The 27182-nt window shown below is 43.9% G+C and overlaps 1 protein-coding gene and 1 long non-coding RNA gene across 2 annotated transcripts in view; both read left to right on the top strand.

The window, feature by feature from the left end:
- Positions 1-587: 587 nt before the first annotated feature.
- Positions 588-12640, top strand: LOC144230846 (uncharacterized). Its single transcript, XR_013334896.1, has 4 exons — positions 588-968; positions 1480-1516; positions 9986-10094; positions 12280-12640. It is a non-coding gene; the product is annotated as an uncharacterized LOC144230846 (long non-coding RNA).
- A 6199-nt stretch (positions 12641-18839) lies between these two features.
- LPGAT1 (lysophosphatidylglycerol acyltransferase 1) overlaps positions 18840-27182 on the top strand; it is a 116740-nt gene continuing 108397 nt past the window's right edge. The window contains exon 1 of the mRNA XM_077763176.1: positions 18840-18854. The gene's annotated coding sequence lies outside the window, so the exon portion shown is untranslated. The remainder of the gene's footprint in view (positions 18855-27182) is intronic.

Genomic DNA, 27182 nt, shown 5'->3' with positions numbered 1-27182 from the left:
ACTATATTAATTCATTTTTTAAATATTTATCTGGCATCTAGTGTAGACAACACACAGTACCCATAGTACCCATTAAATTCTCTTTTTCCTTCTCTAATGACATTTCCTAAATGGAAATCAGGAGTGGGAGGCTCTGGGCAGGACATCCTGGCCTTTACCTTCACTGGATGTCAGTGTTGTGTTAGACCTCCGGACTGTCTGCAGTCTTGTGATTGGAAGGGAGAGCAGGAAATAGTGTGACAGTGAGTCAGAGGTTGGGGGAAAGTTGGCCTGAGACAGCAAATAGCAAAATGGTAAGGTGAGCAGGAACAGGGTCAGGTCTTCCCATGAAAGCATGGACGAGACGTGAGAAGATGAAGGAGATGTGGTGAACTAGAGAGGAGGAAAATTACAAAGATGGATGGACTGAGTGTGGATATGAAGCAAAGAAAGGAATCAGGAAGCTTCTGCGATACCACTTGGATGAGTCAGAATTGAACTCTGGAAGCAGAACTCCTATGACTAGTACGGAATGTGGAATTTATTATCATAAATAAGCTCTTTCACAATGGGGGGGCGGGGAACTGGGGGAGTAAAAATCTGAAAGATCACAGAAGTCACTAACCAGCCTCAGTGTGGCTGAACCAAGTGGAGCTTACAGAAAGCAAGGCAGGTCGAGCTGTGGAATGGGGCCATCCAGGGCTCATGCAGAATCTTTGGAAGGATGTTGATTGGCTCTTTCTAGCTATTGCCTCTGTGAGTTTGCAGCCAAGTGTCTAAGAGTGGGCATGGGGTCAGTGTTGGTCAGCAGGGCTGGCAGTCCCTGAGGGGCAAGGAAGAGTGGGGATACACAGGAGCCTGGCTGCATCTCGGTGCCCCTCACCAGCTCCAGCCAACATAGGCCTCAGAACAAGATGGCAGCTGCTTCACTGCTGCCCTCGCCATCTCATGCCACTTCACTTCCAGCCACCCTAATCAGAGTCATTCAGGTAAGGGGAACTGTGTTTCCCAGCAAAGTCAAGGTGATCATCGAGCAATCCCACACTCTGATAGGAAAGACAGAAACATGCTCAGTTCTGAGATTCACAGACACATTTTGAAGTTTCAGAAAAGTAGATGGTAGAGAGGAATGCTGTCAAAGTGCTTCTGTCCATCAAGACTCTGGGTTGCAAGTGACAGAAATTCTAAAACAAACTGGCTTAAGTTAAAAAAAAAAAGAGGCTTTGGGCAAAAATCTTGGAGCAACTCAAAGAATCAAAAGAATAGTTGCCAGATGATGCCAAGACAGTCAGACAAAACTTGACCCCATTCAAAACATACTCTCTCATTTCCTCCTACCTCTCACAGCCTCATCTCTGGAGGGTGGCCTTGTCCTACCCGCCTTTTCATGTGACAGCTCTGGTGTCACAGTTATACAGCAACTTGACCAAAAAGAAAAGATAGTTTCCCCACCAGCTTTAGTTTTTTAATCCCTGATTATTTTTTATTATTTTTTGATAGGTCCTTGGATAATTCCCAGACCAATTGCTGTGGACGGGTGAGTAGGATGTTATTATGGTTAAGTCAGGCCACAGGTCCACTCCTGCGGCCCCAGAGAAATAAGCCAGGGTACCTTGATCAGCCACCCAGAACCACGAGGAAGAAGAAAGGCTTTTCCACCCAGAAGAGGGGTGAGGTGTGCTGGGCAGACAAAAGTAACAACTGTCTACAGTGGTGTCTCAGGGACTGAATCAAATGTTCCCCCAAATTCACTCTTCTGGTTATAGCCACTGCAGCAGGTTTCTGACCACACTCAACTGGTATTCCACAGAGAACTGCTCCAGGGAAGGAAATGCTTTTTGAGGGTGACAATCAGGTGATAACAATCATCTGGGAGACCTAGGGACTGAATGGTTTGCTCAGAGCCATTCAATTACATTCAAAGAGGAACTAGGACTCTGACAGAATATTCCCCAGGGAACACATTAGCAGTCTGGTTTATAGATTGCCCTGTGGAGATTTGGATTACTCTCTCCAGGGCTTAATCAGATGGTTTTCCTGGACCTGAGAGGACAGAGCACGGCCAGCGTGGTTACTCAGAGGTCAAAGGACAGAAGACATTACTTGGAATCTGACTTCAGCATGGAGATGGGTTGACATGATTCATGGTGTGTGTGTGTGTGTGTGTGTGTACTCTGAGGTAAAAGGAGTGTCACTGAAGTAACAGACATCTTTTCTAGGAGGAGGAAAGGGATCTGAGATTTGGGTTCTGGGTGCTCTGAAAAAGGCAGGCAATTTCATTGTTCTTTGGGTTATCTGTTAACCACCTTAATCAGATAATCTAAGACTTCTTTTTGGCTTATAGTGTCATTTATTTCTCCTGTCCTATTTGTCTTTTATACTTTGTCAGTGGTTTCGAAACTTGGCTGTGCATTAAAATCACTTATGGAGCTTTTTAAAGAGTTCTCAGACCCTGGGTCCCAGCCCCAGCACCCCCCACCCCCCATTTCAAGTTCCATGAAGGATTCCAGAGCACAGGCAGAATAGAAAATAGCTCTTCGTGCTGCAAAGTGCTCTCTCCATTCTTCAGAGGGATTTTCTGTGCTTTGTCTTGCCTGATACCCAAGGCAAGGCCAGGCTGGGAAACTAAGGATATGGTGGTTAAATGATGTTGTTAAGGTCAGACAGCTTGTACAGGCTAGAACCGGGTGGGCTAGAACCTGGGTTCTTTTGCTCCTGACCCAATCAAAAAGGGTATCTAGGGCTTTGCTCCACCATGGAGAAGCAGCAGATAGAAGAGGCCTGACTGAAGAATAGGTCCACTTCTGTATGTAATCAATCAAAGTAATACTCTTAGGTAGTATCCATAAATGAGTACCTCCCACAGGCAAAGTCCTTCCCCAAATGTACCATCCATGGACTTTTCCTGCTCTGGTAATTACTATTGTGGGATGTTTGGAAATCTGCTTGACCTCACTGCTCATTGGTTTCTTCATCTATACAATGAAGACGGTGGGTTTGCATTCCTTCTACTCTCATTCTAGATTGTTACATATGTTCAGTGAACAGCCCTTGGACATGATGTGATTGCCAGTGCTAAAAAGAGCCCTCTCTTTTCTTAATGTCTGTTGATGCTTTGTCCCTGTCCACTGGACAAAGCCTTTTACGTTGCAGTGTGGTATAAGAGCACGCTTAAAATGTGATGAACTCTGGAAAAGATGCATTATGACTCAGTCTCATGAGACTGAAAAATGAAAATGATTGATAGCATAGGGAGGGGGGAGTGTTCAGAACAGAAAGCAGGGAGGCTGTAAATCCATGAAAAGGAGAGGGGATAAATGGCTGGAGGTGATAAAAGAGAAGGGTGGCAGCAGCAAATGTGGCTGATTTATTTTGCTTGAAGTAGGGAAGTCCTAGATGGATTATTGGATGACAGTTTAAACTCTCCTTCCTTACTTTTACCCCAGCCCTTCTGGAAGACCTTAAGATCCTTCCCCTCGGATTCTTCACTATCCCAATCCAGTAGCCATGAAACAGACACTAGTATCTTAAATGAATGAAACATTTATGTTGGCCCTTGCCAAGAGCTGGAAGGAGGAACCCAAAAGCAAAGAAGGAATACAAAGAGAGACCCAAACCCATAAGAATGGTGTCAGGAAGGTTAAAGCCCCTATAAAGGTGGGTCTTGCCAGTCATGACCAGGACAATAAAAAGGCCCACTGAGTCATGTTCAGAGCAAGAAGATGGGCTAGACCCACAGCCTGGGAAACAGCACAGTGTTAACAAATGACAAAGAGACAGAAGAGCCATTCAGGACCTAAGTGCTTGCCCTCTTTTCACTATTGGAGACACGGCCAGGCCTCTGAATGCCCAGGCTGAACTCAGGGTCTGGCACACAGTAGAAGTGCAATAAAAGTTTGATCAGGGAATGGAGAATGCATTGGAGGAAGAGAAAGAGAAGAGTGTCCTTGAAGCTCAACAGAGAGTTCAGGATGTTTGTAAACGTGTGAGAAAAGAGTCTGTGCTATCAATTCAATCCAAATCAGGAGCAAAAGGTCACTGTGGTAATTAGCTCCTTAGGAAACAGACTGAGATGGAGATTGGGTGAGTGAAAGGAGTGGAAACAGGCAGAGGAATGGACTAAACTGTAATGCAGGTGCAAAGTCTCAGGTCCTCCCCATAGACTGGCTCTTTAGAGTTGGCTCACCCTGAGCTAGGGGGCTGGATCTTCCTACTATCTCATCAACCAGTCATGGACACAGGCTATGTTCCTGGATGAAGTGTGACCTTGGACCACCTTGTGAACTGTCAGTGGCCAGCACTCCCAAGAGCTGAGGGAATGAGTGATTCAGTCTTAAAGAAAGAATGTGTGGGCACACCATGACACCCACTAAATAATTAATCCAACCTCCTCATTTTACAGGTGAAGAAAGTCCAGAGATGAAATCATATAGCTGGTTAAGAACAGAGCTGGGACATCTCTCAAAATGATTATTAGAGTAGTCACACAGGCCTAGTGTACATGGAATTCGATATGGGATTTGATGGAGCTATTGATATGGATGAAAAGGAGAAAGGGAGGTTAGATCAATGGTTCCCAAATCTAGTTGTCATCAGAATCCTGTGTGAAGGACTACTAAAGGCAGATTCCTCGGCTCCATTTTCAGAGAGTCTCTTATTAGAGAGTCTGGGGCAAAGCCTGAGAATCTGTATTTTAACAAGTACCCACATGATTTTGTGTGGCACATCTCCCAGCTTGTGCTTGGGAACCAGTGCCTGAGAAAATAAAACCTTGTTGAATAATCTATACAAAGTATTGTCAAATGATGTTATTCTGGAAGGACATCTCATCTGGGTTCAAGAGGGCTCACTCTTTTTTTTTTTTTAGCTATATCTATATATTTTTTAAATAGTTTATTGTCAAGTTCGTTTCCATATAACACCCACTGCTCATCCCAACAAGTGCAAGAGGGCTCACTCTTGAACTCTGATTTAGTCAACAAATTTTATCAACTTGAAGACTTCAGTAGCATATATATCCAATAAAGAGAATCCCACAACTGCAAGAGATTGCTAATACTTTAGATGATTGAACTGAGATTTCAACAGATTACAACATGTGGCCCTTAAATATGATTTTGTAGATTGATATTTATTGACATTGAAAGTTCATAATATCTAAAATGAGAGAAAGCAGCAGAGAGGCAGTGGGTATGGTGGACTAGGCACAGACTTTGGAACCTAATGGACTGCATGGGTTCAAATCTCAGCCTTATCGTTTACTCACTGTGTGGCCCTGAGCAAGCTTCTTATTTCCCTGTGTCTCAGTCATCTGTAAAATGGGAACAGTGCTATATAATTACAGTACTTGCCTCATAGGGTTATTGTGAGGATTATGTTAGTAAATATGTATAAAGGATTTATAACTGTGCCTAGCACATAGAAAACGACATTTGCTATCATAATATGTAATTGTTTTAGTTATCTATTGACATTTAAAAAAAAAAAACTACCCCAAAAATGTAGTGGTTTAAAATGACGATTTATTACTACTTATTTGGTGGATTGTTCTGCATTGCTTAGTACTGACTGGGGCTCTGAGATAATTGGAAGGTCCTAAAGGACCTCACTCACATAGTTGACAGCAGATACTGGTTGCCATCCGGACCTCTGTGGTGCTTTCGCTCAGAGCCTTCAGTTTTCCACGTAGGCCTCTCCATGTGACTGGTTAGGCTTCCTCACATGGTGGTTGGGCTCCAAGAAGAGTCTTCCAAGAGATGAAGGCAGAAGCTGAGATCTCCTAAGGCCCAGCTTAGCAGTTACCCAGCATTAGTGTACTTATGTTCTATGGGTTAAAACCAGGGGCACCTGGGTGGCTCAGTCAGTCAAGTGTCCAAGTCTTGTTTTCAGCTCAGGTCATGATATCACCGTTTGTGGGTTTGAGCCCCATGTCAAATGGAGCCTGCTTGGGATTCTCTCTCTCTGCACCCCCCCCCACCACGTGCTTTCTCTCTCTCTCAAAATAAAAAAATTAAAAAACAAAAAAACAAAAAACAAAAAAAACGCCCAGCCCAGACACAGAGGAGAGGAAATAGACCTCACCTATCAATGAGAGGAACAGCAAAGAATTCACAGCCATCTTTAATTGACCACAGAGGTTTAACTCCGTGTTTGTCAAAGTGTGTGGGGGTGGGGAGCATGCATGCTCATGCATGTACATGTACACACATGCATGTTTATGCATAGAGAATGATGTCTGGAAGAGTACATTCCAAAATGTAAGTGATGGTTATCTTTAAGAGGAAGGATTACAATATGGTTCTTATTCTCTTATTTATCTTTCCATGTTTTGCTTTTTTCTCCCTGAATTTTCCAGAATAACGTATGGTAAATTTAAGTAATCTCTGCACCCAATATGGGGCTCAAACTCACAACCCCGAGACCAAGAATTACATGCTCTACTGATTGAGCCAGCCAGGTGATGCAGTAATTTCCATACTTTGAAAAAATATATGAATATTTAAAATGAATATGAGCTAAAATTGTGATAGTTCTACAAGAAGAAGAAGGAGGAGGAGGAGGAGAAAAAGGTGGTGGTGAATAAGAAAGGAAAACACTAGCTTAAATCTACACAGCATTAATAACATCACAACAGCTAGATGTAGAACAAAGGCCCTAATCCTACTCCCCTCAACAATCAGACCACACTGAAGTGTTACATGCAGAGCTGGATTTTGAACCCTAAGAAAGATTCACAAAGGGAAACACAACATATGAAGGTGTGAAAGGGGAGACAAAGGGTCTGTAAACTGTTTCTCATGGAGTAGGATTTAAGGATACTTGGATTGAAGAGGCTTAGAGGGGTCATGATACAGTGAACTGGGCCCTCATTCCAAATGCAAGGAGAACTGCCACGGGGAAGAGGTATTAGTACTGGTTCTACAGAAGGAGGAACACTTAATGAACTGACACAAAGGCAGATGTGAGATTCTTCATACAAAGAACTTTCTAGGTTGTAAAAGAATAAAGCAGGAGTGAGCTTCCTAGGAAGGTAACAAGCTCCCTGTTCAAGTAGAGACCAGATGCCCATGTCTTTGAGTTCCTAAAGAGAGGAATTCTGACTTGGGGACGTACCTGATCTAGGAGCCCTACCAAATCCCTTCCAAATCCCAGGCTGTATGACCATAGGCTTACATGAGTGTGGAAATAAGACACATGACCATTTATTTAGGAAGCTTCAGCCTTATCTTGGCTAAAGTCAGTGGCCCAAAATGAATGAGTTCTTGAGATTCCTCTAACGAGTCTATTAATGGATATTGCCCTTGCTATGAAAACATGATAAGTCAACAAATATCATCAAGTGAACAATAGATGCATGACAATGTCTGGAGTGTTAAGATGTGGTCTCGCAGGCCACAGGTTTAAAGTTTAATAAAAGAGGAAAGACATATAATCACTGTATAAACTTAACACTCTTAAATATAGTCATTACAGATGAGTACCTGTGGAGTGGCAAGGGCCCAAAATGTAAATGAATGATTTGTAATGGCAAAGAGAGCTTGTGGGGGAGGGGGAGAACTTGAAGTTGTAACTAAGAGTTGAGAAATAAGAGGGTGGTAGGAGGGAGGCAAGGAAGAGAGGCCTTGCTCTGTAGCTTTATGTTAATGTGAACGGCTCTGGTGAAGGAAAGAAGGCTTCATGCTAGTCTCCTACGTTGGGCTTTCCTAAAAATAGATCACATTCTATCTTAAAAAAATTTTGATGCTTACTTATTTTTGAAAGACAGAGAGGGAGTGCAAGCAGGGGAGGAGCAGAGAGAGAGGGGGACACAGAATCGGAAGCAGGCTCTAGGTTCCGAGCTGTCAGCACAGAGCCTGATGGGGGGCTTGAACCCATGAACTGTGAGATCATGACCTGAGCTTAAGTCAGATGCTTAGCCAACTGAGCCATCCAGGTGCCCCGATCACATTCTATCTTTATTGACTAATATAATTATAATTGCCTCCAATTGTAATTGCCTCCATTACAGGATCTACTATATGGTAGTTGCTTCACATATATTAACTCATCAATTCTAGTCAATAACCAGGTAAAGCAATGACTATTATCTTCAGGGGTCAGGGTCCAGAGGAATGAGGAGCAATGGCTGACCTCTGGGATGTCTGCCCAACTCACACGAACCTTGTAACTGCCCCTTGTCTCAGCAGCCATGTGTTCAGCACGGACCCTGCTCTCCTGCCCTTAGCTGAGTCCGAGCTCTCCCCCAGGCATCTGGAACTGTGTCCAAAGAGAGAGCTAAGGTTTCCGTGAACTGGGGGCCGTAAAATAGAAACAAGGACACGGTGGGTGGCCATATTCCTTTATGCTGAGACAGAGAACAGGAGAGACAGAAAGACAGAGAAATCAGATACCCAGAGGAAAAGAGGGAGAGTGCACCACGTGGTTCCTGGTGAGCAGTTACCACTCCCATGGTTCTGTTCTTTCCTGGGACCTGGACGCCTTCCTGCCCTCCCATATGAAGAGACCACCCTCTATCTTTATGTTAAATTGATCCTTTTCACCTATGCTAGCTTGAGCATCTATTATTTGCAACCAGTAAGTTTTTAACTAAGACAGTGTTTTGTCCATCCAACTTAGGTTCATCCATGAGGAATCTCCCAGCCCCTTTCTGTCTGCTCCAGAGCAGGGCAACGCTTCCTAAAACGTGGTGTGGCCGGATGGCTTGCTCTCTGCTTCATCGGGGTGGTTTCTGTGCTCATGAGGTGTCATTCGTCTCATAACCAGCTGTGCTGAAGGCAGGGGGCTGCTTAGTAGCTGTTCAACTCGCTCAGGCGGTTTAATCATCATCACAATTGCCCCCAGAATGTACACCTTTCCTATCATGTTGTCGCTTTCCAGGTTTTAATGGCACGCCAGAGAAACCGGTGCTTTGGGTTCGTAAGCTCCTAGCGGCTACCGCAGCACCTCACCCTGCACCTGCTTCCTATACACTGCTACTTTCACCCTTGCTAGACCTTCTCAAAAGCCTCTTCTGGGCTCTGCCCGCAGACTCCCCACGTCACTGGAATCGCCTGAACCTTGTACCGATGTCCGTGAGAGCTCTAATGACATAGTCTGCCAAGCAGCCTGTCTCCTGCTTCTAGCTCGGGGTTGAGGGGGGAGGGGGTCGGCATCTGCATCCTATTTGCTTTTGTGTCTCTAGTCCCTGTCACAGTGGATGGCACATGGTTGGTGCTTAACAAGTGTTTGTGGAGTGAATGACTGAATGAATAGATGAATCATTAAACAAACGCATTTCTTTCCCAGACTCCTTTCATTCACGGTCTCCTCATGCTGACGCGCTGACATACTGGCAATGCTGTTTCACTTCACTAATAACCATTTCTTTTAGGACAAGTTTTCCTTTGCTGTTTGGTTCCTGTCTGCCTGAAGGGCTGTAAAGCAAAGGCCTTCCTCCTGCTTTCCCTCTCACCCCTAGCACACGGCTTTATAAACAACTGGTGTTGATTCATGGGGGGTTGGAGGGTATGTTTTGTGTTTTACAGAGCTCAAAATAATGATCCTGTTCTTTTACAGGTAGTTTCTCTGATGGCAATTTCTTTCCTGCCCTGTCCTTCTCCCTCCTCTCCGTGTGGCTGCCCCCCACCCCTGACAGTGGACATAGTTCAGTACAGGGCTTTGGATTTAACATAAATGAATTCATTATGCAACCAGACAGAAATTTACTCAAACGTCCAGAAATAGAGATATCTGTTTAATTGGCCCATTTGAACTTGGAAAAATCTATTGCATCACGTCCCTCAACCTTCTGACAGAGCAAATAAGAACCGGGGCACCTGGGTGGCTTAGGCGGTAAAGCGTTCGACTTTCGCTTAGGTCATGATCTCGCGGTTCGTGGGTTCGAGCCCCGCGTCGGGCTCTGTGCTGACTGCCAGCTCAGAGCCTGGAGCCTGTTTCAGAGTCTGTATCTCCCTCTCTCTCTGACCCTCCCCTGCTCACGCTGTCTCTCTCTCTCTCTCTCTCCTAGAAATAAATTAAAAAAAAAAAAAAAAAGAACAAACAAGAACCTTCCAAGTGGCCGTTAGGAGATCACCACCATCCCTACCAGTCAGGCTGTGGCGCACACAGTGCAATAGGTGAGCTCCCCCCGGGGGACGGGGCATGTTCCCCAGCCTCTGGCCCCAGCTGCTGAAGCTCTTTCATAACAAGACAGAGACAGTGGCTTAAGAAGATGGAACTGGAGCACACAGGGGGAGGACAGGAGAGAGGAGAGGCTTGCCAGCCAGGAGAGGCCTCCATGAGTGAGAAGCAGCTCTTTGGGGGTTATATTGGCCGCCACCACCTCATGGTGTCCAGGGTACCACTCCCCAGTGGGCAACCCTGAATGAGATTTTAGTGCTGCCTTGACCTCCGAGTCTTTGGGTTCTCTGGGAGGCAACAGCCCCCTCTGCATCACATCACCTTCTTTTAGGTGAGCCAAGACAGCCCCTGGAGAGGAATAAATATGACGGAAACTGACATTAAGGACCTACTTTATGCCAGGCACTATTGTAGGCTCTTCCTTTCTCTCTCCTTTCCCTTCCTCCCTCCCTTCCTCGTTCTTTTTTTTTCCTTTCTTTCTTTCTTCCTTCCTTTACTTCTTCCTCTTTCTTTCTTTCTTAGAATACATCTTTCTAAAAGCCAATCTATGAAATTTTAGATATCTTCAATTACTAATAACTAATTAATTAATTTCCTTTTATTATGTCTGGCTTGCAGATATTATTTAAACTTATTTAAAATGGCCCAGTGTTTCAGCAAGATACTTGTGACATTGTTCAGCTTTTCAGCTAATAATATACATGAGAGGAGAATTTCCTTTCGATTTTCTGATCTTCCATGTAGCTTTGAGTGTATGATCAATATCTGTAGTCTCATTCTATTCCTAGAGCTAAAAAGTAACTTGAGGGCTTCAGATGGAAATTTTGGGGATAATATGACTTCAGTTGCACACTGATATCTGTTCTTTCCTTTATCTTTGCCACATCTCCCAGCCGTCCTTGATATAATGGCCAAGTGGCTAAACTTCTTCCAAAAAAAAAAAAAATGGGAGCAGAAGTACTGTATGCCATAGCCTCTACCTTAAGAACAGGGTGTGCTTCCTTCTTATTCTTTCCCTTCTTCCTGACACTGGGATCCAAAATAGGTCATGACTTAACTTTGACCATGCAGACAACATCAAGGCCTAGGTGATGGAGGAGCCACAAGATGGAAGAAACTTGGATCCTTAAATGTCAGGTAGATCAGAGCCCCCCACTGCCTGGAACACTCACTCTGGATTGTCACCTGACAAAGAATTAACTTCTGTCTTCTCTAAGGCGTGGGACGACTGATGGATCTTTTTGTTAGAGCAACCTAACCTCACCCTAATGAATACAGAAATTGGCCAAAAGTATGGTATTACTGTTATAAAAATGAAAAATATGTGGCATTGGCTCAGCAGTTGGGAGATAATTGATATTTTTTACTAAAGAGACAGCATCCTTGTTATGCTGAGGCAAAAACATTCGGCAAGATTGTCACCTGCGATTATTGGAAGGAGAGACCAATTGCCTAAGTCCCTAAGTCTACATGAAGTAGTTGAATGAAACCACATTGTTAGTATATAGTGGCCACTCCTTTCTGCTTGCTTTTTAGTAATACACTACAACAGAGGGCTGGCAAACACTGGTCAGATTCCCACGGACCCAGAAATAGGGATCTTTAAAGTCAATTACCTCTCTACCCAAAGCAAGAAGAGATAAAACTATAGTTGTCTATGGGGCGCCTGGATGGCTCAGTCGGTTAAGCAACTGACTTCGGCTCAGGTCATGATCTTCCGCTTTGTGGTTTGAGACCCGCGTTAGGCTCTGTGCTGACAGCTCTGAGCCTGGAGCCTGCTTCAGATTCTTTGTCTCCCTCCCTCTCTGCCCCTTCCCCACTCATGCTCTGTCTCTCTCTGTCTCTCTCTCAAAAAATAAATAAACATAAAAAAAAAAACCCCTATAGCTGTTTAGAGCATTTTTCAAAGGTCAATTAATACTTCTTAGCCGAACCAAGAGCCAGGCCTGTGGTAAAGGTGACACTAAGGGTCTAGGAATTTACCCTAGGAATTTACTTTATCATTTCAGATGGACTCAAGATAGACATTATTAAAACGAGAGAGAGAGAGAGAGAGAGAGTTATTGATGATCAAGGAAGCAAAGGAATAAAGTAGCTTTAAGAACTATGTTCAGAAAAGAACTTTGGGAGTGGTGACTGATTAGTGGAACTGACTGAAGCTTTCTCGTTTTTTTGGCAAAGAAACAAACCTCATCCAGAAAAAAAAGTCTCTTAAGTCTTGAAGGCATAAAGCAACCCTTGGCCTTGGGTCTCTGACTTATGCCCCAGCAGGAAGCCAGCTGTGAAATTTGCATGGCGCCAAAAAGGGATTACTTCAGAGATCACTTCAAATGCTGCCAGAGGAAAAAAAAAAAACAGATGGAAGAATAACCTTCAAGAACGCAAAACCATCAGCCATGACGGACAATGGACTTATCCCGTACTCTTTACCACTTCCTGCCAGCTGGGATTAATCACATGTAGCTGTTGGTCATTTTCACTGACTAATGGGGTTCTCTTATAAGAATACACCGTAATTTAGGCAATCTATCATTTATAGATATTTAGCTTGTTTCTGTTTTCTTGTTACCATGTTATGAACATTCTTTTACATCTTTCTTGGTGCACAAGTAGACAGATTTCTCTAGGGTATATTCTTAGGGGTGCAATTAATGGGTCATTAATTACTCAATGTCAAACACTTATAGTCGTTGTGCCAATTATAGTCCCTCCTGCAGTGTATTTGTGTCCCTTTGTCCCATACCCTTTTCTACATGTGTTATTTCTGGATATTCTAATATTGCCTAACTGGTGGAGGTATAAAGTTGTGTTGTTGGGGTTTAATTTCACATTTCCCAACTTCTAATGAGGTTAAATATCCTGTCATATTATTTATTGGCCATTTGGATTTTTCCTTTTGTGCCTATTCAAAGCTTTTGGATAAAAGATTAGGTTGTCTATCTCTTTCATATTAATTTTTAGGAATTCTTTTATGTAACAATCATTACATAATGTTGCAAATATTTTCTCCCACTTTGGGGCTCATCTTTTCGCTCACTATCTGGTCTTGCGATGATGATAAGTACTTAATTTTAATGTAATTAAACTTAGGTTTTTTTAAATTCCTCAGACTGTATTCCCTTATCTATGGTTCATATTCAGAATGTCTGAGAGATGATCTAATTATCTGCCCAAGCATAGTATAGGGCAATGCGATTGGATGATACTCTCATGCAAAACCATTCCTAGGCAGCCAGTAGGTGTCTGTGTTAGGATCAGTGCCAATCTCTGGGCCTACTTACTATCCTTAAGACAGAGGAGTACCATTTAAAAAAAATAAATGAAGGGTGCCTGGCTGGCTCAGTTGGGAGAGTATCTAACTCTTGATCTTGGATGACATAATTTGCCCCTTCCCCACTTGCGCTTGTGCACAGGCTGTCTTTCTAAATAAATGAATGAATGAATGAATGAATAGTGACAAAACAGATGCAAAATGCTACGGGAGACTAGGGGAGAAGGCCACTTATGGTACCTGAGGGTCAAGGGGCTGAGTCAGGACAGATGCATTTTTGAAGGATGAGGAGGCTCAGAGTGTGGGATCCAAAGCCCAGGAAGGAAAATGCAATTCAGAGGAACAATTCAGGAAATGAATTAGATCTATAGCAACATCCAAACATCCAAATGAAAATGTCTGAAATCTGTGTAGTACTCCAGGCAGCATTTTAAGGAAGTAGGTAAACAGGAAACTACTGAGAAGCACCTGATGGTAGCAGTGGTGATTATTATAACACAGTGATACTCGGTGATCTCTCAGTATCTTTTATCTCTCTCTGGTCCAGACATATAAATGTAGCAGCGACCAACATTCATTAAGTGCATACTGACATCACTCACTCTGCTGAGTACCTGGCAGGCATTAACTCGTTAAAACTTCACAGCAACGTAGCAAAGTGATTACTATTATTGTTCCCATTTGACAGATGAGGAAACTGAGGCACAGGAAGGTTAAATAGTTTTCATAAGCAAGTGGTTAATAGGGATGAGAAAAAACTACTCAGTATTGAAAAATGTCCAAATGGAAAAAGTGCTTACTCGCCACAGTGCGCAGGACTGTTACAGTGGCCCTGTGAGCTGAAACCAGGCAAAGTGACATTTGTAAACAATGAGAAAAATCACAATAGTTTTTGTGATCTTCAAATATTTTATGAAAATGTCTATTTAGTTATGAGAGAAAGCACAAGTGGGGGAGGGGCAGAGAGAGAGAGAGAGAGAGAGAGAGAGACAGAATCTGGAGCAGGCTCCAGGCTCTGCGTTGTCAGCGCAGAGCCTGGCTCAGGGCTCAAACCCACAAACTCTGAGATCATGACCTGAGCAGAAGTTGGACACTTAACTGACTGAGCCACCCAGGTGCCCCAACCTTCAAATATTTTTGTCAAAACATTTAAAATTCTCTGTCAGTTGTAAATGTAACAGGAGATGAAAAAAATAGCAACCTAATGTGTCTTTAGTACACTGCAATTTAAAGCATTAGACACATTGCAAAGAACAGTATTTTATTTCTTTGTAAAAAAAAAACATACCAAGAGTCGTTTGAACAGTGCTTGCCTTCTCCTCACATAACAGACAATACAGACTGAGCCTTTTTTTAATACCTTGGCGAACTGTCAACTTCCTTTCTAAGATTGGATCAGCTTCCACCATTTTATCATTTGAACTTTCCATGTTGTTAAACACCACCCAGAGTGTCTTCAGTGTGAACATTTTTCCTGGTGTCACTTCCTCTCAGACACCGTCATCCTTTTCGTCACCACCACTTATGTCTCTAAGCTTGCCTTTGCCCACCTCCACCCGCTGTCTCTGTAGTCCTGAATGGCAGGAACGCCAACTTACCCCCAGTAGTTAGCTCCAATTTCACTTCCAGTATTATCACTTTTCATTTCTCTGGTGCATTTCTATGTCTGTCGGCCAATTCTCTCCTTTGATCATCCATTTTTGTACAATGTCATGTGGGCTTATTCCTGTGGGACAAGCAGGCGACCCCACACATGCTTCTCTATCTGCCTGTGAGCCCAACAACAGATGGGCGGTGACCAACAACCAGCCAACAGCCTTTAAAAGAAGTGAGGTGACAGCTCACTGATCATGATGTGCATCGGTGTTTTTACGCAGTGATTTGAGCGCTGAAGAGCTGGCGACAGTTCGTGCTGTATGCAATTACTCACGGTTAATATACCGTGGTAACTGAAATTTGAACTGCATTGTGGAGAGACTCTTGCTGTCTAGCTAAACCATGGCAACCGCAATCCATGCATATCAGAACCATGCAAAGTGAGGATTGCCTGTAGATACAAGGTAGGGCGAGTCTATGATAAGCCCCACCCAGCCTCAATGATCATCAACCCATGGCCTGTCTTGTTTCTGCGAGACCCCGCTGACCCTCCACTTCCTGCATTATTTTGAAGCAAATCCCACGAATTTAGTCATTCCATACATAAGTATCTCTGTGATTCAAAATGGGCATTTAAACCCAGCTCTGTCAATTCCAGAGTCTGAGCCCTTAACAATGACATTCTCCACCTTCCTGAGGAGGGTTGTAGACCCAGAGACATGGACTAATACATTAACAGTAGTTACTCTTTTCGTCCTGACAACACCCCTTTGAAATATTATTGTCTGCACTTCTTCCAATGAGGAAACTGAGGCACAGAGGAGCCAAGTAACTTGTCCGAGATCACCCAGTGAGTAAGAAGTTGAGTCAGGCTTTAAATTCAGATCTCCTGATTCCACATCCCTTCCTCTTTTCTGTACATCACAGCTGCCTAGAAGGGGATCCTTAAACTTCCATCATGGACTTTCTCCTATGCCCAACCTCCTGCATCAGTTAGCCCCCAGCTATGGCTGAGAACTTAGGAAACCATATATNCGAACCGCGAGATCATGACCTAAGTGAAAGTCGGACGCTTAACCGACTAAGCCACCCAGGCACCCCCGCTGCACGCCCAGTCTTATTAGAATGTGCATCCAATGGGAAAACACACAGAAAATAAATAAGGACTCAGTACAAAGCCTTGTGTAGGTATTGACTTTTCCCAGTGCTGGGGAAATGGTTCCCACTGACACTGAGTTCATCACCAGGGCCAACGTGCTACATGCTCAGGAGCCTTGGTCTGTCAGCAACCCCTCCTCCACAGGGGTCTTCTCTGCCATGGACTCAGAGCAGAGCCTCATGGAGCAGGTTACTGGATTGAAACCCGCTATGTCCTCCACCCCCAGGCTTTATCTGGGCCTGAGTTAAATCACTCTCTGCTTCCTGATTAAACACCTCAGCTCCTGAGTGGAGCACTCCTTGTGCTGAGCCTCTGGCAATGGGAGGAACACCGCCTGGAGTTCTCTGATATGGTGGGAACCACAGAGAAGAGAAGCAGCAGGAGGAGAGGGAGGAAGGGAAGGAGAAAAGAAACCCTGCATATCAGTCTACTGGCACTTCCCTGAACCCTGCCACTAATTCTTTTTTTCTGTAATTAAAAAACTGTTTACTTATTGATATTTTTAATGTTTATTTATTTTTGAGAGAGAGATAGAGCATGAGCAGGGGAGGGGCAGAGAGAGGGAGACACAGAATCTGAAGCAGGCTCCAGGCTCTGAGCTGTCAGCATAGAGTCTGACATGGAGCTCGAACTCACAAACTGTGAGATCATGACCTGAGCCAAAGTCAGATGCTCAACTGACTAAGCCACCCGCGTGCTCGTATTTATCAACTTTTGAGAGAGAGCATGAGAGTGAGCAGAGGTGGGGTGGAGAGAGAGGGAGACAGAGAATCCCAAGCAGGCTCTGTGCTGCCAGTGCAAAGCCCAGCACAGGGCTCGATCCCATGAACCGTGAGATCATGACCTGAGCCGAAATCAAGAGTCAGCTGCTCAACCGACGAAGCCACCTAGGTGCCCCATCCTGCCACTAATTTTGATGGGACTTGCTGTGCCTCAGCTCAACTCATGGTTCCTCCAGCATGAAGAGAATAGGCCTTATAATGGCCTCTCTGCTCGCTTTCTTTTACCACTGCAGCTTTCAAATTTCCCTGTGAGCCTTCCTTCTATTCCAGAATGAAAGCATATTTTCTCTCCTGCTCCTGGATGGAGTCAAGCGGGGCAGGGTCCTTTGCATCCCCTTTGGCTGCAGTTTCCCTACAGTCTCAGAAGTAACTTTGGGTGTGTCTGGGACAAAAATACTTAAGGAGGTAGGACACCAAGAACAGAGGGACTAGAGACTGCCAAAAATGGAAGACATGGGTGGCTCAGTTTAATGTCTATTTTGGTACCAGGCCCTGTTGCCTTACATATAGCATCCCGTTGATTGAAATAGATGGCTGCTATCTTGTCTGACCAAATTCAGCACCCTCTCCCCTTCCCCCACCTCAATTCTTATTTTTGCTAACCGCATCTACAAAGACCCTTTCCTCTGGGGCATTTCCTCTCCCCATTGCACCAGTAGATTCTGGTGGGACTGCCAATACAATGCCCTTCTCCCCTCCCAAGGGTGGGCATACAACCCAGATATGGCTAATCGGAAACTTCCTGGGGCTCATATAATCTGATATGGAGAAAGAGAAGTCCTCTTTCCCTCTGGGTTGCTAAGCAGAAATTAAAGAAATCGAAGTATTTACAACCATTGCCGCCACTTGTATGGAGGAAGCTCATTTATAGTAGGAGAAAATGAGGGCAATTACAGAAAGAAGCAGAATTGATTGTGTGTGCACGTGTGTGAAGTGAGAATGATTGAGATGGATATCTTTATCCAGCCATCCATCCGTCTATTTATGAGATAAGCGTAGGGAAGTAATCTGAAACTATTTTAGTCTCTGGGTTAAGTCATAAATGTAAAGTAGCAACATCTTTGTGTACCACTCCTTGTACAAGAGTCATTTATTTAGTCAATCACTGGTGAGCCAAGATTTACTCCAGCTTTCTCGCATTCCCTGGCCTCTGCTGCTGGCCCTCTGCCAAGCTGTCTCCTAAAGGTAGGTAAAAGTGGGCCCTGTTCTGGGGTGCCTGGGTGGCTCAGTCGATTAAGCAATTGACTTCTGGCTCGGGTCATGATCTTGCGGTTTGTGGGTTGGAGCCCCGCATTGGGTTTTGTGCTGACAGCCCAGAGCCTGGAGCCCGCTTTGGATTCTGTATCTCCCTCTCCCTCTGCCCCTTTCCAGCTCACACACTTTCTCTCTTTCTCTCTCAAAATAAATAAACAAACATTAAAAAAAAAACCAACAACTTCGTCCTGCTCCAAAGAAACAAAGTCTATGAGGAAGTTAGACCTTTATAAACCACTACAAAGCAAAGCAGAACACAACGCTGTAACAGAGAGAAATAAAATTCAGTGGGATGCACAGGGGAGTGAATACTTGAGGCCACAACTGTGCCTCAAGTCAGCTTGGGGCCAGCTTTGCAGGATTCTCGAATACTTGGATGCCCAAAGAACCCCCAGAGTGGTCTGTCTCCGCACATCACTTTGGACTTGTATGGGCACTGGCCGTTCACTGATGTGCAATCAGCCGGTATCACAACCTTGAACAGGGACTTATTGCTTTGAGCAGTGGCCACTGTGTGTAGAGCTCAGCATTGTTTGTGACTCTGCCAATCATATTTACAGTTGCCCTGAAACCTTTGCTCTGAGGTTGGCCCCACCCCACTCCCAGTCACCTCTCTACCCGCCTGATCAGTCAGAAGGCATTACTTCCTGCTCCAGCCACAGGGAGACTGCAGCTGAGTAGCGGTTGAAAAAAGGTAAGCGTGGATATTTATTTCCTAGGCATTTACCAAGGGAAATGAATTTGCATGTGCCATTTACAAGCTATTTGCAAAACGTGCAGTAAGTTTAATTGTTTTTTCCCAGAGTTTAAAACAGCTGTTTTCAACCTTTTCTTTTTTTTCCTCCTTGAGCCCACTTTGAGCCAAGAAAGTTGTCATAGCCAATCAATCCCTTCCTTTCCCATGTACTAATGGAAAAATAATTCGAGTAAACTATTGAGGGGCCATTACAAACTATGTTTTGGGGGATTACGTGTACACATGCTTTAGCAATTAGGGCATAAATGATTCATATTCAAATGGCAATGCATGATTGTCTCTGTGTGTAATTACTGGAAAATTGAAAGCCAAAAGATACAGTTAAAGCAAATATGCAACACTAGTCACTTTAACCAAACACATCACAACTAACTTGATAATGATGAAGCAGAGCTAACAGTAAATTATAATTAGGAGCAAGGCTGGCAGCACCTGAAGACCTCGACTCACACAGGACAATACAGGGCAGTGGCAAAGTGCCATCCAGAGAAAGTGGGCAAGGGTCCACCAGAACTTTCTCTGGAAGCCAGACTTCTTGGTGGAATATTGAATTAGAATCCTCAATACAATTTAGTAGCTCATGGATTCTGATTTATGAATTCCAGATTAGATTAACTTTTCATAATTCACTTAGCATGCTATTAGTAAGTAGGTCTTAGATATACATAAAAGCAAGCATATAGATTTGTAAATAGTTTGTCCCAAAGGACTAACGAGAAGGTGAACTTTCTCAGGTCAGTTTGAGGCCCATCAGGTGTACCTTGGGTTGCTTTTGAGAATCACTAGGAAGAAGGCTCTGGATCACGGCTAATTGCTATTTGCAGGGGCCTTAGACAAGGCAGGAGTGAGATATGAGAGCCAGGGACATTAATTCTAACTCTCTTGACTTCTACAATAAGAGTTATGCCAACCTGACCTCAGGAGAAAGCAGAGCGTTCCAACCTGGCACTCCCAGTGAAGTTAGCATGGAGGTCAATGTGACTTGGAAATTTTCACACTTGTTAATTAAAAGAGCAACTTTCTCAAAGCAATGACGATGGATGCTGGTAACTCACAGAGTTATGATCTTCTATTTGTGACTCAGAAATTAAATGAAAGCAAGACTAGGAAGCAGTCTGCCAGAAGAATCTGGCTATACCAGTTTCCAGAGGGGATAATGCACTGTTTTTCTACCTTAGAAGAGAACGCCTTACAATTGTAACACTTCCAACCTTTCAAAATATATTTACATATATTACTTAATCTCCAGTGAAGATGTGTAATTTCTGAGGTGACCAGAGGGTTTGCAGCTCCCTGACCTCTTTGCTTCCCCTTTGTTCGATATTCTCCTTCCTTCTCTTCCTTCTTCCCTTTTAATCAATCCTTTTTCTCTTGTTCTTTCTTATGGCCTTCTTAGCTTTAGCAGCTCACCCAAGGCCTTGCTTAGTCTGGATTTTTCAGGGTTACTCAGAGTTAAAAGAGGTGACTGATCCCGGAATCAAAATCTAACTCAACTTAGAGCTGTTGAGTCCTTAAAAACAATTTTGTTTTTGGCTTTCCAAATGAATGAAGTAGAACCCTTCATGTAAAATGACTTCACTCCTGGGTAAATATGGTCTTAGGTAAGTAGGTTTATGAATTGTGAGTGATCATGCATAGCATAGGCTGTCTTGTACCTCAAGCCTCAAGCTAACCAGCTTGATAACAGCTTCCATGTATCTTGATTGTGAAATGTGAGGGCCAGTTAATTTGGGGGGTGATAGGGTTGCCCTGTGTCCCTCAGCTNCTTCAGAATGTAGGCTGATTTAGAGATTGGGCTTTTAAAGAGGTAATCAAGTTAAAATCAGGGCATTAGTGTGGGCTCTGATCCAGTTTGACTGGAGTCATCATAAAAACAAGAAATCTGGACAGAGAGACACAAACAGAGGGACGACAAGGTTAAGAGATGCAAGAGGAAGGAGGCAGCCATGTACAAGCCAAGGAGAGAGACCCAGAAGAGTGCTTCCCTCACAGCCCCCAGAAGGAGCCAACCCAGCCCACACTGTGACCTTAGACTTCCACCCTCCAGAGCTATGAGACGGTACATTTCTATTGTTTAAGCCACTCAATGGTGTTTTTTACAGCAGCCCTAGCAAATAAATGCAGGGAGCTCTGGGGTGGTCCCGCCTTCCCTAGCATTTGTCCTCATACCTGTGCCCACATAGCCTTCCGGGGGGATGGGCTGGGAGGCTTTTGCCACCACTCCTGGAGCCCTTGGGGAGGGCCCTGGAGCCCCCCCATCCACATGTGCTTTCACTCCCTCAGCCTGCAAGGGTCAGGTTTGCCACCAAAACGATGACGTCTACTTTTTTCTTTTGTATTTTGATAAACACTGAAGAAGCTGGAGCTGTTCAACTTTATCTTGGGAAAATGCTCAGAACTGGTTTATTTGGTGTCGTGGAATCTCTTACTGCTTTCAATACACAATTAGTAATCAACTGTTTTGTATACTTGTTTTCAGTTTCATTTAGACGAACAAGCACTGTAATTATAGCTACTAGAATAAAGTCTCTTATTAAAAAATAGAGAGACCAGGAGACTAATATTTCCTACCCCTTTGTGGGATTATTTTAAGAACTGAATAAGCTAATAGATGTAAGAGCACTTTGCAACTAGTTTAAATCATCATAAAGAAGAAAGGGATTAGCAATAAGAGTAGCATCCCCTAGCTACCATATTTAAAACTACCATTGTTTTAAAATTTTATTTTAAAATGGGGAGGGTGAGGGGCGCCTGGGTGGCTTAGTCGGTTAAGCGTCCGACTTTCGCTTAGGTCATGATCTCGCGGTTTGTGGGTTCGAGCCCCGCGTCGGTCTCTCTGCTGATTGCCAGCTCAGAGCCTGGAGCCTGTTTCAGTCTGTGACTCCCTCTCTCTCTGACCCTCCCCTGCTCACGCTGTCTCTCTCTCTCTCTCTCCTAGAAATAAAAATAAATAAATTAAAAAGTTAAAAAAATATATATAAAATGGGGAGGGTGACAGAGAGAGAGGGAGAGGGAATCCCAAGCAGGCTCCATGCTGTCAGTGCAGAGCCCAATGCAGGATCTGAACCCACAAACCTCGAGCTCATGACCTGAGCCAAAATCAAGAGTTGGACGCTTAACTAACTGAGCTACCCAGCTGCCCCAAAACTACCATTTTTAAGAATCACCCCCTTACACAAATAGATACTTAAACCTCTTTCCCTGATTTACTTTTCTCTACATAACTCTTATCACCTTATAACATAGTATATATTTTGCTTATTGTCTGTTTCTTTCCATGAATGTGAACTTTCTATTTTGTTTATTGCTGTCTCTCCAGCACCTAGAACTTTGCCTGGCATGTGGCAGGTTCCAAAACACATTTAGTGATTGAATCATAACTGGATATTCACATCTTCTCCTCTCCATCAGAGGTTGTGCCTAATCTTTTAAGATAAATGGGTATCTCCTCTCTTAGGAAACCTCCCAGGATCACTTTCCTCTTCCATCATCTTAAATGGGTAATTCCATCATCGTCCTGACCATATCGCACTTTCATGCCTCCCTCACTGTGGGTTCTTGAAGGTAGTGTCCACCAAGACCTATGTATCCTGTATCCCAAGCAGATGGCTCTGAACCTGAACCTTAGTGGGCTTTCCATACTTGATTGTTGAATGAGCCAGTAACTGAAGAGAAAGGGAAGGGCAGAGGAGGATCGGAATTGACTCACTAAGATGGCAAGTGCTGGTGAGGATCTAGAGAAAAGGGAACCTTTGAGCACTGTTGGTGAGAATGTAAATTGGTGCCACCACTATGGGAAGCAATATGAAGGCTCCACAAGAAATTCAAAATAGAAGTACCATATCATATTGTCCAGCCATCCTACTTCTGGGTATATATCCAAAGGAGATGAAATCACTATGTTTAAGAGATACCTACTCTCTCATGTACATTATAGCTTTATTTACAATAGCTAGGATATGAAGGGCACCTAGGTGTCTCAGTTGGTTAAGTGTCCAACTTCGGCTCAGGTTTGAGAGTTCAAGCCTTGCGATGAGCTTCGTGCTGACTATGTGGAGCCTGGAGCCTGCTTTGAGTTCTGTGTCTCCTTCTCTCTGCCCCGCCCCAACTCATGCGCACACAGTAAAATATTTTTTTAAGAGTTAAAAAAAACTAGCTAGGATATGAAAATAACTTTAAGTGTCTATTTATGGATGAATGGATAATAAGATATTGTACACACACGCACACACACACAAGTGCGCATGCACACACACACACCCCGAAATTTTACTCAATCATAAAAAGGAAGGATATCTTGCCATTTGTGACATGAATGAACCAAGAGGATGTTATGCTAAGTGAAATAATCTAGATGGAGAAAGACAAATACCGCCTATTCTCATTTATATGTAGAATCTACAAAAGTCAAATTCATGGAAACAGAGAGTACAATGTGGGGGGGGGCAACTGGGGATTGGGGAAAATGAGGAGATGTTTGCCAGAGTACTGACTCTTAGCCATGAGATGAAGAAGTTCTGGGACTCTAATGTATAGCATGGTGACTAGAGTTAACAAAACTATGTTATATATTTGAAAGTTGCTAGGAGGCCAAATCTTAAATGTTCTTACTACAATCCTAACAACAAAATGGCAATTCTATCAGGTGATAGATGGGTTAACTAATCTCATGGTAATCATGTCACAATATTTACATGTATCAAATCATCCCACTGTGCACCCTCAACTTACCCAATGTTATATTTCAACCATGTCTCAATAAAGCTGAAACCAAAAAAAAAAAAAAAAAAAAGAAGAAGTGGCTCGTTAGCTGCCTGGGAGCCTAGGCTGTGCCCATGAGCAGTCAACGGTACTGAGCATTTAAATGGAAAGCCATCCTCACATGCTGTTTTGGGGGCCCCAGAGGAAACAACAAATTAACAGTGAAGTGATCCATGAGGAGGGCATCATGGATCTGAAATAAAAGAAATGAAATTAAAATCAGTTAAGCAGAGGAGAGATAGGCAGTCACTTTAAATAGATCAAAAATGAATATCTCCTGGATTTACAAAACAGGAGTCTCATCTGATGAATATATGAATGTAAATGAATACAGAATAAATTCTCCTGGGGCTGGGGTGGGGGGTGAAGTTATCAACCTAGACACTTTGGTTAGGAAAGGGAGAACTCGAGGGCCTCTATCAGCTGAGCCTGGCTTAGAGTGCCCGCACTAGGGATGAAGATGTCAGACTTTCCTGGGAGGTTTTGATGGGAACTAAACCCAGAGGTGGGGGCAGGGCCCACCTGGGAGAATGGGAGAGCCTTATGTGACCCACATGCACGTAGTGCCAATGTAGGGTAAGAATTCTCTGCCCCTGAGAAGCATGGTGTTGGTGTTTACTTTTGAAAAGGAAAAAGTACAGGAGAGAAAATCTATAAAGGTCACTGTGCTCTGAGCAAAGAATTAAGGATACCAGGCTGGTGCTTCTTGTCTGCAGAGAATGACCAAAGGCACCATGCCTGCCAGATTAACCCACCTGTGGGCTTTCACCATCCCAGGGAGTGAGGGTCCTCATTTCGTCCGTTCATTCTTTCATGCAAACATTTTCGAGCCAGACTTGGTGCTAGATTCTGGGAATACAAAAATACACGTTAAAAAGGAGCCCAGTTAAGAACTTCAACCTCCTGGATTTGTGAAATCTAGAATCCAATGCAACAGATGTCCCCTGGCATTCCCCAGGGGGTTATGAAGGCAGCTCTAACTTGGGATGGGGTGGGGTGGGGTGCTACAAGGCCAATCAAGCAGAGCAGAAGGTGGTTAGAAGAGTAAAATGCCAACCCAGTGGAGGGCCTACCTTATAGCCTCTTGCTGGGAAAGTTGACTGGAACCCATTAGAGCAGAAATACAGCCCCAGTTAGGCTATAGACACTGCTACGAAAAATCACTTAGTCAAAATGATCATTAAGCTAAACACAGGAAGGTTTTAGTTAAGCAGATCTTTCTAGAATGTCTGTAGAATCACTGGAATGGGTTGTTGACTTTCTCCATCAACAGTGAAAATTTCACCAGGGTGCCTGAGACAAAACAGATTTATATGCTGCCTCTCTTGACCACCCCAAGACCTGCTCACCTAAAGCAGAAAGATTAAAGTGAGTCTGGGCTACTCTTCCTCATTTTAAAAATAAACAAACATTCTCCAGGTTTTAAAATGTGAATTTTCCCGGGAAACACTTTACACAAGGAATTCCCTAGACTGTATATATTTTGTATTCTCTGTAAATTCTAGACATATTTTGCACATTAGAGACAAGAAGATATTCAATGTTTACTTTGGATGTAAAGAAAGAAAGGACATAGACTTTGTCCCCTCTTTGTCCAAGTCACCATCTGTGTCCTATCCATCTGAAGTCTGTCTCACACTGTGCTGAGTACCAGAAAGATGGAGCAGGATAGAAGGGGAAGGCAGATACAAAGAACTTGAAGGCTAGTCCTCAGTAAGCTTCCTGTTTCATGGGCTTGTTGTCGGCTAGGTCTTCTGGGTCTGAGATGGAATTTGGGAGCACGAAAGTTATGGGGGTTCTCAAGAACAGCACCTGTGTAGGATTGGGAAGAGGGAGTTGAACACGAATGTGATCCCACAGGAAGCTCTGAAGTTGAGATGGCCCTTCAGAGAGGTCCAGAATCCAGAGAAGGGAGATGTGTCTTTGCAGAATGTCATTGGGTATGGGCCTCCCCTCCCTGGGAGGGAGAATACTTGGACAAGATGGCTCCCTTTGGGGGAGGGAAATTCCTGGGGAGGGACTCAGTGATGAGCTTTCAGCATGCAACATCCCCAGAAGTTGGGAGGATTTGTGCCTCAGTCCTGAAGGAGGGGACCTCGCTGGCACACCACAGTGTCCACTATGAGGGAATATAACATAGTAATACAAAATATGATGGATGCCTGGCTGGCTCAGTTGGAGGAGCATGCGGCTCTTGATCTCAGGGTCATGAGTTGGAGCCCTACTTTGGGTGTAGAGATTTCTTAAATAAATGAATGAATAACTAAAAAAAAAAACACAAAGTGTGATGTGACACCATGGGGCTGTAAGGCAGGTACAGGTGCAGTAGAATGAGTACTCAGAAGGTAGAGAAGTCACATCTGATAGGGAAAAAGGGAAGCTGCCTGACGAAGCTGACATCTCTGGGTCTGTGCCAGCCTCCTACCCTTGCTTTAGAAGAGCAGAGGTGATGGGCTTGCATGCTCCCAGCTGCTGGGGAAGGAGAAGAGAGCAGGTGAGAGAAGAGAAGATGTATGCAACTGGCTCCTTCCCCAGCACTTTCGGAGCTCCTGTCCCAATTCTCCATCACTTCCAGTTCCAATATTCAATGGGTTCAAGTTAGGAAGCCCCTGACAGCACTGGTGACGGCTACCTCCAGGGGCCTTTCAGATACATGCCTGGACTTCCCAGACTGGCTGGATTATTCTGACCCAGCTATCCCTGTTTGGTCCAAGTCACCCGAGAATTGAATTTGGATGGCACTTTCCTAAGACTGTGTCTTCCATTTTCAATTGTTTTTGTCCCTATCAAGCCAGGCTGTTCATCCCTTCTTCTAGTGGGGGTGTCAAGACAGTGAACCTAGAGCCACCTTCCTGGGATCAGAGTAAATGGAGAAAGGGCACGCTGCCCCATTCTGGCAAGTCAGTGGGTATTGTTACCAGTTTTGAGATTTAGCCTCTTGTTTGAGATGCCTCCAGGCTAATGGAAACAGCATTTCCATGGATTCACTCCCCAGTCAGCGACATGTCCCACAGCCTACTTTATAATTCTGCTGTTATACCCCTTTAAATTCTCCATCATAGGCAAGGCAAAAAGCTGGTATTTATAAGCAGAATAATGGATTCTGTCCCTGGGCTTTGCAAAAATTTGTATACTCCAACACACAACTTTCCATGTCATGGTTCAAAAGTATTACTTCAAGTAGGCAAAATTAAACCAAGCAAAGTACTCCAGCCTTATTCCAGACAGGGCCTCATTTTCCTTAACTGTGTAAAATACAGAGATTGGTCTTACTCAATAATCTTTATTTGCTAGGCCCTTCCATGCTAAGAGCCACTGAATCATATTGGCCTGAAACAGCTGATTGAGACTGTATACTGGAAGTTATCTCTTGCTGGATAACAAATTACCACAACGTTTAGTGGCTTAAAATAACAAATACATATTATCTCAGTTTCTTTAGGAATTTGAAGGCAGCTTAGCAGGAGGGTTCCACTTAGGGCTAGTCAGGTGTCGGCAGGGGCT

This window comes from Crocuta crocuta, unplaced genomic scaffold (genome assembly GCF_008692635.1).
Source record: "Crocuta crocuta isolate KB4526 unplaced genomic scaffold, BGI_CrCroc_1.0 scaffold3, whole genome shotgun sequence".
In the NCBI taxonomy this organism is placed as follows: domain Eukaryota; kingdom Metazoa; phylum Chordata; class Mammalia; order Carnivora; family Hyaenidae; genus Crocuta; species Crocuta crocuta.
The sequence above is the reverse complement of the archived record's forward strand: the minus strand, read 5'-3'. Positions and strand labels throughout refer to the sequence as shown.